This window comes from Gossypium raimondii, chromosome 3 (genome assembly GCF_025698545.1).
Source record: "Gossypium raimondii isolate GPD5lz chromosome 3, ASM2569854v1, whole genome shotgun sequence".
Lineage (NCBI taxonomy): Eukaryota > Viridiplantae > Streptophyta > Magnoliopsida > Malvales > Malvaceae > Gossypium > Gossypium raimondii.
The window spans coordinates 15,922,497-15,936,843 of NC_068567.1; the positions used below are offsets into that span (position 1 = coordinate 15,922,497).

General features: G+C 32.3%; 1 non-coding gene across 1 annotated transcript; it reads left to right on the forward strand.

Moving 5' to 3' along the window:
• The first annotated feature begins 10,148 nt into the window (after positions 1–10,148).
• On the forward strand, positions 10,149–10,254 carry LOC128040203 (small nucleolar RNA R71). The gene has a single exon (XR_008194861.1). It is a non-coding gene; the product is annotated as a small nucleolar RNA R71 (small nucleolar RNA).
• Positions 10,255–14,347: the final 4,093 nt, after the last annotated feature.

Here is a 14,347-nt window from a genome sequence, read left to right on the forward strand (position 1 = left end):
CATAAGCATATCATCAACCATAGCCACAAGCTAGTGCATTTAAACATAACTCTTTTGGGAATTAACCACATGATAAATCATTTCATAAGAAATTTCATAATTAAAACCTTACCGCTCTTTCATGAACACAAGCACATTTCCATTTGGGTTCTTACCATTTCAATGCAACTTATAAGTAAACATAATACCATTCAACCAATAGCTTGGAACATGCTTAAGCATCAAACAACAATACATGTGTGACAACCCGTTTTCAGTGAAATCAGAAGAGTGGTTTTGGGACCACAAATTTGAAGTCAAAAAATTTATTTTATTATTATTTTATTTTCTACAGCATGATGGTAGTACCTTATAAATATTTTGTTAAGAATTTTTACCGTTTATATGCTCAATTTGATAAAAAGGATTAAATCGCGTAAAGTGTAAAAGTTGAGTTCTGATAGCTAAAGGTATTAAATAGCTATAGAAATTTAAAATGGAAGTCCTTCTATGGTAATTAGACCATTACAGTTGTTAGTGGATGAGCATGGCTTGGCATTTGTGTAAATTTCATTAATTTTAAAGGTTAAATTAGTAAAAAGGAAAATAAATGATAAATTAAATAAAATAACAAACAAAACATTATCTTTTACTTTCATCTTTCAACTGAAAATAGAAGAAAATAGTAGCCATTGTTGAAGCTACATTCAATCATCCTTGTTTCCTTGATTAGGTATGCATTTTTCTCCCGTTTTTAATGATTTTTATGTTTTCGGGATCATTGTAACTTAATCTAGCTAGCCGAGGGACTAATTTGTGAAACTGTTAAACTGTTAGGATTTTCCATTGTTGAATATACATGATTTTTGATGTTTGATGATGGAAAATGGATGGTTTTTGTTAGATAAACAACTTTTGTTAAAAGATTTTTGATGAAATTGTCAAATAAGGATTAAATTGAAAATTAGAAATTTTACATGGTGAAATTGTGAAATAAATGAAATATAGGGCTTGTTAGGGACTTAATTGATATTCAGCTATAGTGGGTTGTGGTGGAATTTCATGAGTTTCCATTTTTATGGGATAGAGACTAAATTGCAAAGAAATTAAAAGTATATGGGCAAAATGGTAATTTTTTTAAAATATGATTTTGGGTTAAATTGAATGAAATATATTTTGAATTGAGTTAAATTTATCCATATAGATCAAGACAGACCTCGTACGGCTTTAAATCGGGGCAAAAAGAGAGGCTTGGATTAATTGCCTTCATATTTACGTAAACTCGTCGAGGTAAGTTCGTGTGATTAAGTTGTGATTATATGTTTCATTTTGAAATATGCATGAATTGTAAATTTGCTATATGTATACATGGTTGCATATGAAATGATGTACTACAATTACCGATTCCCCTTTGAACCTTAGGAATTCGTAGGATACAAATGACATGTCATTAGGGTTTACATGATTCAGGTACTGGTCCTAAACGTCCTACTGATAGATGAGGTCCTGCATGTGTTACGGATACTCCACAGCTCATGTGAGCAGCATCGTGTAGCTATGTTCCAATCTACAACTCATGTGAGCATACTAATCTACAGCTCGTGAGAGCATACCGATTTATAGCTAGAGTGAGCATACTGATTCACAGCTCGTATGAGCATACATGTACGCAGATTACAGTTATATGATTTGGCACACTATATGTGAGCTATCCCAAGTATCCAACGATATTCTAAATGGTTCAGCGAGCAATGTTCTGATACGAAATGGTAAGAGTTTGATACGAACTATACAGGGATTTATATGAATTACATTGAAATGTTGTTACATGGTATATAAAAATAGATGATACATGTATATGAAATGTAATTATATGTTGTGCTCATCCATGTTTACTTAGTTTATGTATATGTTTACATGGTTAAATTGTTTGATGTATATGCATAGGCTTTGGACAAATTATGGTTGGAATAAGCTATGTTACTTACCTATTATGTGACTAAGTGGTAAGTTTTATTCTATGTTATATGAACTTACTGAGCTTAAATGTTTACTCTGTGTTATTTTCCATGTTTTAAAGTGAATCAGAAGATTGTTCGGGTTGAAAGCTTGTCAGAGCCATATCACACTATCCATCAGCTCTTTTGGTACATTCGGTTGTTTAATTTTGGTTATAAAGGCATGTATAGGTATTTTGGCTAATGCTGGCCATGTGTTTTGTTGTGAATAGGCCCATTTGATTTGGCTTGTGTTTTGGCATATTTTGGTACATATATAAGTAGCCTTGGCATGGTTGATATGTGGCTTGTTTTGTGTTTGAATAATGAAAGGTAAAATGATAGTTAAATGTGTTTTGTGATATGATGAATTTGTGGTGAATTGGTACTTTAGTATGTATGACTTATATGGTGATTTGGTGCTAGTTTAGAATGGCATATTTGGTACCAATTTATAAGTTTTGGTATGTTTTGGTAAGTAAAATAAATGGCATGAATTGATGAAAATATGCTTAGTATTTAGTTGATTATTTTTCCAAATAGAGTATATGTTTATACATGTTTAAAAGTTGTCATTTGAGGTGTCATTAGGCATATTGGTTGTATGCTATCATACCATATGTTTATAGCTTGATTATGCATGGTTTGGATGCCTTTTTGATGGCTTGAATATTAGTACAAACTTGGTTGTAGGTACTTGTGAACATAGGTGAGAAAATGGCTTGTAAAATGGCCTATTTTTGTCCACACAGGCAGAGACATGGCCGTGTGTCTCAGCTGTGTGTGACACACAGCCAAGCGACACGGTCGTGTGTCCCTTGTAGCTTTCAAAGGGTTGTAAGTCAGGCTATTACATGGCCTAGCACACGGCCTGGCACATATGCGTGTGAGGTTACTTCGAAGGGTACACGGCTTGGTACACGGATGTGTGGCTTAGCTGTGTGACCCAAGTCAGTGAGTTACACGGGCATGGACACGGACACTGGCTGGGACACGCCGTGTCCCTACTTTGAATGCTCACACGGCCTAAGACACGGCGTGTCCCTTGGTTGTGTAGGTCACATTGCCTGGCCATACGGCTGTGTCACCCCTGCGGTGTTGAAAATTTTCAATGTTTTTTAAAAAATTCTCTGAGTTTCCGATTTAGTCCCGACTTGTTTCTAACGTGTTTTTTGGACCTCGAGGGCTCGTATAAGGGATAATATGTATGTTTTGGATTAGTTTTAATACGGTTATCGATATAATTTGAAATGTTTAATATTTTTTATTCGTTTGATTTGAAACTCCGGTAATGCTCCGTAACTTTGTTCCAGTGATGGATACGGGTTAGGGGTGTTACAACATGTTAGCATACTTGAACATATTTCATATAAATTCAACATGGACAACCATTTATTCTCAGCATGTAAAACTTGAGTTTATTACTTACCTCAACTTACATAATTTCCATGTATCATCATATTAAGGATGTTCATATATGTACATGTCATAATATACATCATTCTCTTACTGTTTCTTATCTGAATAATACCCGTTGAACCATTTAGAATACCATTAAATACCCAGGATAGCTCACACATAGTGTGCTAACTCATATAACTGTAATATATCAATTTTTGTACATGTATGCTCACACGAGCTATAAATCAGAATGCTCACACGAGCTGTGGGTCGAAACGTAGCTACACGATGCTGCTCACACGAGCTTAGAGCATCTGCAACACATGTCAAACCTCAGCCATCGGTAGGATGTTCAAGACCATCACTCGAATCAAGTAAACCCTAATGACATGTCATTTGTATTCTACAAATTCCTAACGTTCAAACGGAGCTTGGTAATCGTCGTACATCGTTGCATTTACATCATTTCATAACATGATAAATTGCATACTAACATATATATATTAATTTAATCACAATATAATCATATAGTAACATTCAATTTAATAAAAATTATACAGAATATAGTTCATACGAACTTACCTGACTAAATTCTAGAAAGACCAAAGTTTAGGGGCATTTTGGTAATTTTCTATTTTCCTCGATTTTCCACCTGATCTTGATCTAAATTAATAATTTCATTCAATATATTAATTTAGAGAGTAAAACAATTCATTTTATGCAATTTAGTCATTTTAGCATTTTACAAAATTTCCCCTAAAGTTTTACTTTTATTCAATTTAGTCCACGAGCCCAAAACATGCAAATTAACCATTTTACCTAGAATTTAGCTTATTTGAATGTTCATGGTATCCAAAATATCCCATTAATGGAACAATTTCACATTAAACCCTTGTACTTTACTATTTTAACAATTTAGTCCCTAATAAAAAACTCATCAAAAATCACTTAATAAAATCTTGATAAATAGAAAATAATATCTAAAATTCATCATTTAACATCTAAAATCACAAGTTTCATCAATGGAAATATTCAAAATCTTTAACGGCTTTAAAATCGAAGGTACAAGCTAGCTAGACCTAGTTGCAATTATCTCAAAAACATAAAAATTATTTAAAATAAGGCCAAAATCAATTACCATGAAGAAATTTGTCCATGGTCGAAATCTTCATCTCAAAAATCCATGGAGGTTCAGTTGATGAAGAGCAACCTTTTGTTTTATTTTAATTTAATATAATTATCAAATTACTATATTAATCATAGTTAATAATTAAATATAATATCAAATTCATGTCCATTATTGTCCATTAACACCTTGAATGGTGTAATTACCATTTAAGTCAATTTTCCTTTATCTCATTAACCATTTAATCACTCAAATCAAATAGTGATTAAATTTTACATCTTTTACAATTTAGTCCTTTTAATTAATTAACTATCGAAACGTTAAAATTTTCCAACGAAAATTTAATACCCCCTTAATGACACTCAGTAAATATTTAGAAAAATATTTAGGACTCAATTTATTGAAACGAGGTCTCAATACCTCATTTTCTAAAACCACTTGACCTGATGGTCATACCACTTGAACTTAGTAAATCGCTTATAAATCAAAATTTATCAAATCAAAAAACCTTTTTAAAAATCATATTTGACTCATAAATATTAAATAGTAATGTTTATGAACTTTATCATCAGATTTGGTGGCCCCGAAATCACTATTTCTGACAACACTGAAAAACGGGCTATTACATACGCCACTTGTTTGAGTTATTCTGTGTTTTATGTGCATGAAATGAATTGATTAATTCTATTTAATTGAGGCTTAATTGATGTCAATAAGTTCAATTGTGTGTCTATATATCTTAATTAATCATAGTTAAATTAGTTTAATTGGTCGTTAAAATATGCAAAATCGGGTTTTAAAACGAGTTTTTCGCAAAAATAGGTGTAGTGGTTTTCACACGGGCATGCGCCTATCCACACGAGCATGTGAGGGGTTGCACACGGGCGTGTGGGTAGGTGACACGAGCGTGGAAACTGAAGCTATCACACACGGGCGTGTGGAATTTCTACGCGGGCCTGTGCGATCTATATAAAAGTTTTTCACGACACGAACACGGGAATTTAATGACACACGAGCTGGGGGAAACGGCCGTGTGAGTTTTTGGGGGTTTGAATTTTTGTCTTTTGAAATTGGTATTCTAATTTGTTAAAATTACTATCTAGTCCTGAAAATTGATTAGTCTAATTAGAGACTTAGATGATAAGGAAACTTGTTAAAATTTTAGGATTAGTCTCATAATGGGTGAAATTCATCAGAAACACATTTATCTTGTAATTTGGAATATATTCTGATAGATTTTATTTGTTACAATTTAGTCCATAATAGTAAAACTTGAATTAGACATAGCAAATGAACTCAATTTAAGTTGAAATTTTTAGATTGGCATAATTTTGACTAAAACAAGGTCGGTAAACATTTAGATCTAAAATCAAGTTAGTTTTACCTTAGGTGGTAAAGTGATGAAAATGCCCTTAGGTTAAATTACCTAGGAAAATTTTAAAATTGGCTCATAATTCGCTTTCGCGTTAATAAATAACTAATATTTAGATAAGATTTAGGTGTTATAAGGTCGGGGTGTGTCTTAGGTGGTCATTAGTCGGAGAGTCACTTAGGTGGCTAATGTAATGCTTCGAATTCCGACCGATCCGTCCCGGTCGGGTTTGGGTGTCACATAGCAAGCTCCTTATCATTGTTCTAGCCTTTGAGCCCAAAACTACAAAAAATTTATTACCTTTACTGAAGAATTCTCTCAATGTTATTGATGATTATCACTGACAAAGGCAATGTCAAACGACTATTTATCATACCAATCGTATCCATCTAGGAAGAAGAGATAATGTTGCCCAGCAATTATATTCAATATTTGATCAAAGAATACAATGAAAAATGGTCTTTCTGCATTGCTTTGCTTGCCTTTTGCCATTCATATGAATCTGCCTACTTAACGAAATCAACTCATTTTCGTTATATCTTCTTTCTTTCGTACGAGTCCCACCAACGGAATGTCATAGATGAGATCCATGATCCTTGCTTTTAACCATTGAGACTTGAGTTTCCCAGGATCAAATACTCGACATTAAATCAAAATCTTCTATCCCTTGATAGATCCCTTTTCAGTGTTTGCAATAGTCCACTCGATACCTTTCTCGTGCGTTTTCAAAATAGTTAAATCTAACTCGGGTGGTTTTTCTCTTGATGGGTCGAGTTGCTTGTACTCATGTGATGATAGCTCTAACGACTCGAATTGAACTTTTGAACTGAATTCTTTTGAGTTAGCTTCAAAACATATGTCATCCTCATTTTGACATGGAGAGTCAGATGGAATACCTTCCAATGGATCATTGTATTCTAATTTTGTAGGAACCAGTGAATCTTCCTTGGAGACAGCAAAACAATCTTCAACCTTATCAAGTGATCTTACGACCTTAAGTACATTAAAGGTCACCCATTCATTTTGAACTTGCATGGTGAGTTCACCTTTCTGTACATCGATTATCGTTCTACTGATTGCCAAGAAAGTCATTCCGAGGATGATTGGTACTCCTTTATCTACTTCAAAATCTAAGATAATAAAGTCAGCAGGAAATATGAATTGATCAACACATATCAAAACCTCATCAATCTTTCCTTCTGGGTATGTGAAGGATCGATTCACCAGTTGGGGTGTAATTATGGTCGATCTAGCCTTACTGATACCTAATCATCTAAACACAAATGTAGGCATCAATTTGATCATTAATCTTAAATTGCACAAAGCCTTACCACAATAGGATTCTCTAATATGGCAAGGTATGGTGAAACTTCATGGATCCTTCAACTTAGGAGGCAACTTATTCTGAAAAAATAGGCTACATTTTGTAGTCAGGGCTACAGTTTCAAATTCCCCAAACCTTATCCTTTTAGACAGAAATTCCTTCATAGCTTTCACATGTTAATGTATGCCCAAAGACCAATCATGAGATGATTGTAATAACATACTTACTTTAACTCATTTATTAATATAAGGCATTGCCATTATTATTTCAGTTTATTTTCTGTGTATATAAATAAATTGTTTTATAACAATGTCATGAGAATAATATGATTATTCTTAAAAGGTCCCTAGTTGAGTATTATTGTGGGCTTAGACAATAATAATGCATTAAGGCAAACATGTAGTTGATTGATGACAAAGTGTTGTCATTGACATAGGGATGTTAAAATCAATACATGAGTATATGTTAGAGAACGACATATTGGACTGACCCGCTATGAGTATGTTTCTTGGATTATTATGTAATAGTCACAACATTACTCATAGTGATAACTATGTATACAATCCTTACACTTGAGATCATCATTGTCCCAACATAGTGAGTCGTATATTTTGATACAGTCAAACATCTATTGTAATAGGTTGTACTATAAAGACTGGTGTTGGGTATGCCACAATCTATGTAGTGGGATACGATTGATCAAGATAGGATTTGTCCCTTCTACATAATGGGAGTAATATCTTAGGCCACTTAATGAAATGAGACTAGAAATACATGGCCATGCTCAAATAAGTTAATATGAGATATTACACTTATTTGTTTTTTATAGTCTACTTCGGGTATCAAGAAACATGATATTGGACTTTGCAAGTATGGTTATTCCATGACTTGTGTCCAATTGAGATATAAATGACAAAAGGTTATAATACATGAAAATTTATCACAAAAAGGTTATGTTGAACCACTTCTTGTAACTTGGGTGGCGATGATGCATTGTTAGATGCCACTCATTGCCTGTAACGCTAGAAGTGTTCTAGTATTACTACCAATGTTACAATAGCCTACAGGGTCACACCCTATGGTTGAAACGAACAGAATCTAAACACAGTTGGTATTAAATTTAATTGTCATGAGAATTATATTAATTACCGAATTAATTTAATTTGACAGTGAAATAATAAACACAATATATGTACAAATTTGTTGTAAAAGAATAGAGAACATAATTAAAATAAATGTATGAATTTGATTCATATAAAATATTAATTATGATTTGTTTATCGAAATCATTAAAATAAAGTATTATAATAATTTAATTTCAGTCAAACATAAAATTAATATGGAAATTAATATCCTTTTGGAAATGATATTACAATGTGATATTTTCATATATATATTCTGGCACCAAAAAGGGAATTATGTTTTTGTTTTTTCAGGGAATATTAAATAAAATAAAAGGAATCATAAAATAAAACCCTAGGGTGCAGAAAACAGTTAACCAACATTAACCACAAAAGAAAGAGAACCTTGGTCTAACAACTACATATCTTTTTGAAAAAACTCTCTAAAACGTTTAGTTAGAGTTTTTGTTATTTGTTCGCAATAGGGTGGAGTACGTAGAGGTCGGGACGATTCTATTGTGACTTTGGGTCTGTAGCGCACGAAGGGGATTAAAATAGCAGCGGTTCCTTCCTATTTTTCAGAGCACGAAAGGTATATTTGTCAAACATTTTCTTCCTGATTCGTTCCTTGTGCATGGATTCCTGGTTTGGATCACCGGACTAATTTTTCCGCTATGCCACAGGGTGAACCAGTGACCTAACATCGCATAATTTGACATTTGCTCCAAAGATTTCACCAACGGAATGTTGATATGCAGTTGTTTCAACACATCCAACATTCTCTTAAATTGAGTATCTTGTTTATGTTGTTGGAGTCTTTGAGGATATGGAAGCTTCGAAACTTTGGCTTGGATTAGATAGCTCTTTCGAGGTAATATATCTGCATCTAATGAAGAGGTTAGCTTATCATAATTCACTAGTTTAGATTTTACCTCTTCAAAATTTGCAGAATTTTGCTTCTTTAGTGTAGGAATTTCAACTAATGGTTGATTTTCCTCTTTCTCGAGAGGTTCATCATCAACCTCAGCCTCCTTGGGTTCAAAAGTCCTTCCGCTTCATAAATTGACTACTTTATAATTCTCCTTGCCCAGTTTTCTTAAGTTCTGTATGTCACTAGGCAAAACTCCTTGTGGTCTATTTCAAAGATCGCCGGATAACTGCCCCATATGGTTCTCCAAATTTCTCAAAATCGCATCATTCTTCACCATGTATGCTTTAATAAGCTCTTAATATTAATAGAAGATTCGACTGGTAGAGGATTTTTTATGTTGCTTGGTACAGCACATTGGGTTTGCTTCTAAGCTCATTAGCTAATTGTCCCACTTGATTTTTGAGATTCTCCAATGTTGTTGCTTGGCCTTGAATTAAGGCATCATTTTTAGCAATGTATGCCTTCAGCAAATTCTCCACATTATTGGAAGATTCAACTTGTGGTGATTTTTGAACTTGTTGGTTGAAATCAAGAAGTTGATTTGATCTATACTGCATGTTATTGTTGTTTGGTCTAGTTCATTGGTAGTAAATTGGTGGTTGAGCTGCAACATGATTTAAATTGTTAGTAGTAAACTCTTTCAACATTGAAGAGATAGACGATACCTGAGCTGAGATTAAACTAAGGGCGTCTACTTCATGCACTCCGGCTATTCATCTTCTTGAAGCTGCTTGATTTGTTGGCCACTGGTAATTATTACTGGCTATTCTCTCCATGATCTCGTAAGCCTCATTTAAAGACTTTGATAAGAGAGGACCATTCGTAGAAGCATCTACCACCAACCTTATGTGTGCGTTGAAACCATTATAAAATGTTTCCAACTGAATGTAATGCAGAATCTCGTGGTGAGGGCATTTACATAGTAGCCCTTTGAATCTTTTCCATGCCTTGTGTAGGGACTCATCATCCATATACTGAAAAGTGGTGATCTCATTCCGCAACTTATCATTTTTTCTAGTTGGGAAATACTTTACCAGAAAGCTTTCAACTACTTCTTGCCAAGTAAAAATTGAATTGGATGGGAATGAATTAAACTATGCTCAAACTTAATCTCCCAACGAGTATGACTTTGCCAGATTGGGCTTATTTTCCATTATTTGGACGATTTGGTGACTCCAATTTTTTATCAAATTTGTCTATCAGTTGACCCTTCCCCAATTGGATCAAATCAACTTCTTTTTGACCTATTTTGCATGTGTTTGCTGTCCATATAGAGTGAAATTGGGCATGTCCATGCAGCTTTATTTTATAAACAAATCATGCAGAATTCCTTGGTCCAACTGTATTAATTAAAGCAAGATCAGTAAATAGCATAAAATAATTAAGTTATGTATAAATTTAATGCAAAAATAGCATAAAATCATATTCTTCATTAAATCATGTTCATTATTGAAATATAAATAAAATTCACCTAATTAGTAATCAAATACTCGGGATTAATATTATTTTTAAGTAAAAAGGTGCCAAAAACAATTATAAAAACCCTATATAAATTAGAGTTTACACATACACACATATAAATATAAACATCAACTTTCTTAAATTCAACCATTAACTAAGATTCAAACCAAGCTATCATTTTCAAGAAAACTTATATGTATAACACCTATGTACATGCCATATAACTGAAATTAAAACAAGTAAAATTCTACCGAGTCGATAGCAAGATAGTGTGAGCTTCATGTGACCTGATCGACGTGTTTTGTAAATCGACAATCTACAAAAAAGGGGAAAATAACTACGTAAGCATTTTGAATGCTTAGTAAGTTCATAGGTTTTAAACTGATAAACTTACCTTGATTAAGCGTATCAAACTAATTAACTTGACATAATTTGCTTGACAAAACATTTCACAACAATAAGGTGAGTTCATTATATAACTGAATCATATAATAGTTCAACATTTAATATGTTATTCAATTTAGTAACATACACATAGAATTCACAATTCAATACCATTTGCATTATCTAATCATCATATAACCATTTGAACAACAAACTCATAATAAACTAGTCCGATGAACTATAATAAATAGATTCGGATACACAGGTAATTGCAACACACTAGAGAGCACCGTAGTGGTAAGAGGATAGCATTGAAGTGCTAAGCAGAAAGCACCGAAGTGCTAAGCAGAGAGCATCAAAGTGTTTAATAGAGAACACCGAAGTGCTAAACCCACACAAGCGCGCAAATAACCCTATTGGCATATCAATCGTATCCTAATCTTTAATTAAGTTCACATGGGAATTAATATTGTATTCGTATCATTTAAATCACTAAAGTGTTATCATATACATATCATCCCATCATAAAACATTTCGTATTCATTTAGACACATATAACATTGATAACTCTAGTATATAGAGTTATCTTCAACACTTCTAGACTAATAATCTATGTAAATTTTGAGTGGATGATAACAAATTTGGAGTTTTTGTTACAATTATGTCCTGTTGGATGATAATAAGGTAAATTTGCTAAATAGATTAATTTATATAGTAAAATACATGATTTTTTCAATTTTGGAGATAGTTGATACACTAGAAGAAAAGGCAGTCTTAAAGCTCACCTATAATGCTCAACGTGGTAGCATTTCTATAGCACAAGCTATGCAGAGTAGGTTGTTGAATGGTCATCTTTGGATGCCCCAAAAGAGAATAATTGAACTCTAGTAACATCCTTGACCCAACTTAAGAATTGGGTAAACAAAAATGGACAGCTTGCTAAGAGGACTGTAAATATGTAATATTTTTGTGTAGCAATTGTCCATAAAGGTGCCCAAACCATCATCAAAAGACTTGGTAAAACATGAAAACATTAGCAAGGAAATCCCCTCAAGTGACTATCCACCTTCCCTCCTCATTTCAAGCTCTCTCTCCCTTGAATCAAGCATGAATCAAGAAAACTTTCAAAGCCATCCACTCATTCTCCTTAAAGCAAGGGTCACCACATGTGAAGAGAAATTCAAGGCTCTAGTTTGCTAAAAAAAAGTTGGCCTCTACAAAGATAAATAGGGGCTAGCTATTCACCCATTTCACTCATCCCTCATTCACCATCTTTTCTCCCATTCTCCATTCTTTCACTTCCCATTTGAGAGAGCAACACAAGAGTTTGAGAAGAGCATTTCAAAAATTCTTTTGAGCAGTAAAATTCAACACCTTAAGGAACAATTGTGTAAAAGAGCAAAGTAGAAGGAAGGAGGAAAAGGAACACAAGTTGAGATACGGAGAAACATCATATTTTTCTTCTAGTTTCTTTCCCTTTAATATTTTATTTTGTTCTAAATTGATGAACATGATTGCTAAGAATTGTTATGTGCTTTTATTGTTTATGCATTCAAATAAAAACATGAACATGCTACTCATGCATTATGAATGTGGGGAACCAATTGAATTAATTATTTAATCCGAACAAGAATGTAATTAATTGACACAATATTTGAATGGTGCATGTTTGATCATTTAATGATTAAATTAGTAATAATATTAAACAATAATGGTACCTTGCATAATCCTTTTATGATGTATGCTTATGAAATTATTAAGTTGATTGAACATAGAAATATGCTATAGAAATTTAATAATTAAATAATTATGACTTCATAATTTATTCATATTGGGTTAATAAATAGTCGAATTGTCATGGTTTTCTTCTATAACTTCATTAACATTGTTTTAATAATCTTAAGTTAAAGAAGGAATTCATCTACCTCTTTCATGTCATTGTGAATTGTTGCTTTTTATTATGTGTTTACATTTCCATTAGTTTTTGCATACTTAGTTAATCTTAGTTAAGTAAATTAGTTAATTGAATCTACTCTTAATTATTTCCATCACCAATTTGCTACGTTTTTATTTTCACAACATTTTCCTATAAAATCTATATGGAGATTATACTTTTACTTACTACTTTATTACTTGTTGAGGGTGAGTACGGTTTCACATCATTCGAATATTTTGCAACATGCACATATTACCATTTCTTTACAATTTAGACTATGTCTCACCTTTTATACAAAATTGTAACCAATTCAAAATAACAATTACACACAAACAAATTCATAATTCAAACATATTTACAGTACTATTACATATAAATACACCATATGAACTTACTTGATTAAATCAAGCAAACATGTTAAATCGCCAAAACTAATTGGTAATTTTATCTTTTCCATGATTATCCTCGATTTGGTTCAATTCTCGATCTATATAATAACTCATTTTAATTTATCAATTCCAAATACCTTATATCATCCTATTATGTGCATATGTCAATTCAATTTCATCTTTCAAATATTCTCTAAAGTTTTGAATTTTATTCAATTTAGTTCCTAAAATTGAAATTGCAATATCTTTCAAATTTGAGCCTCGATTTCAAAACCGGTCTCAATTTCATCCTTCTACAGCCCTTTATTGTCCATAGTTATAGAAATATTACATCAATTTTGAAATTTATGCAGTTTAGCCCCTATGTTCAAAAACTAGCAATTAAACTTTACAAACTAGTCTTTTTTCATAACTATGCTTAAAATCTAACAAATGAACACCAAATTCACCAAGTATTCAACAATGGAAACTTTTGAACACTTTAAAAATTTTACAAATTAGTACACGGGGTAGCTAAATCAAGCTTTTGGGACCCTAAAAACATAAAAAATACAAGAAAAGAACTTGATTGAGCTTACCAAATTGAGGACGAATCAAAACTTCAAAAAAGGGTTTTCTCCCTTTAAGTTACGGCATGAAAATGAAATGAAAGAAGAAATATGACAAAAATTCACTTAGTTTATCTTTTATACTTTGTTTAATATTAATAAATCTTAATTAATTAAACTAATCTTAATTGCATAACTTTAATAACAATTAACAAAAATGGGTGGATGCTAGCTAATTCCACTGTTTGGGATATTTTAAGGGCTCAATTACTTAATTGGTCTCCGATTAATTAAAAATTCTAAGAGATTAACTTTTATCACTTTTATAATTTAGTCATTACACCTTAATTTACAATCCAAATGACAAAATTAGTGGAC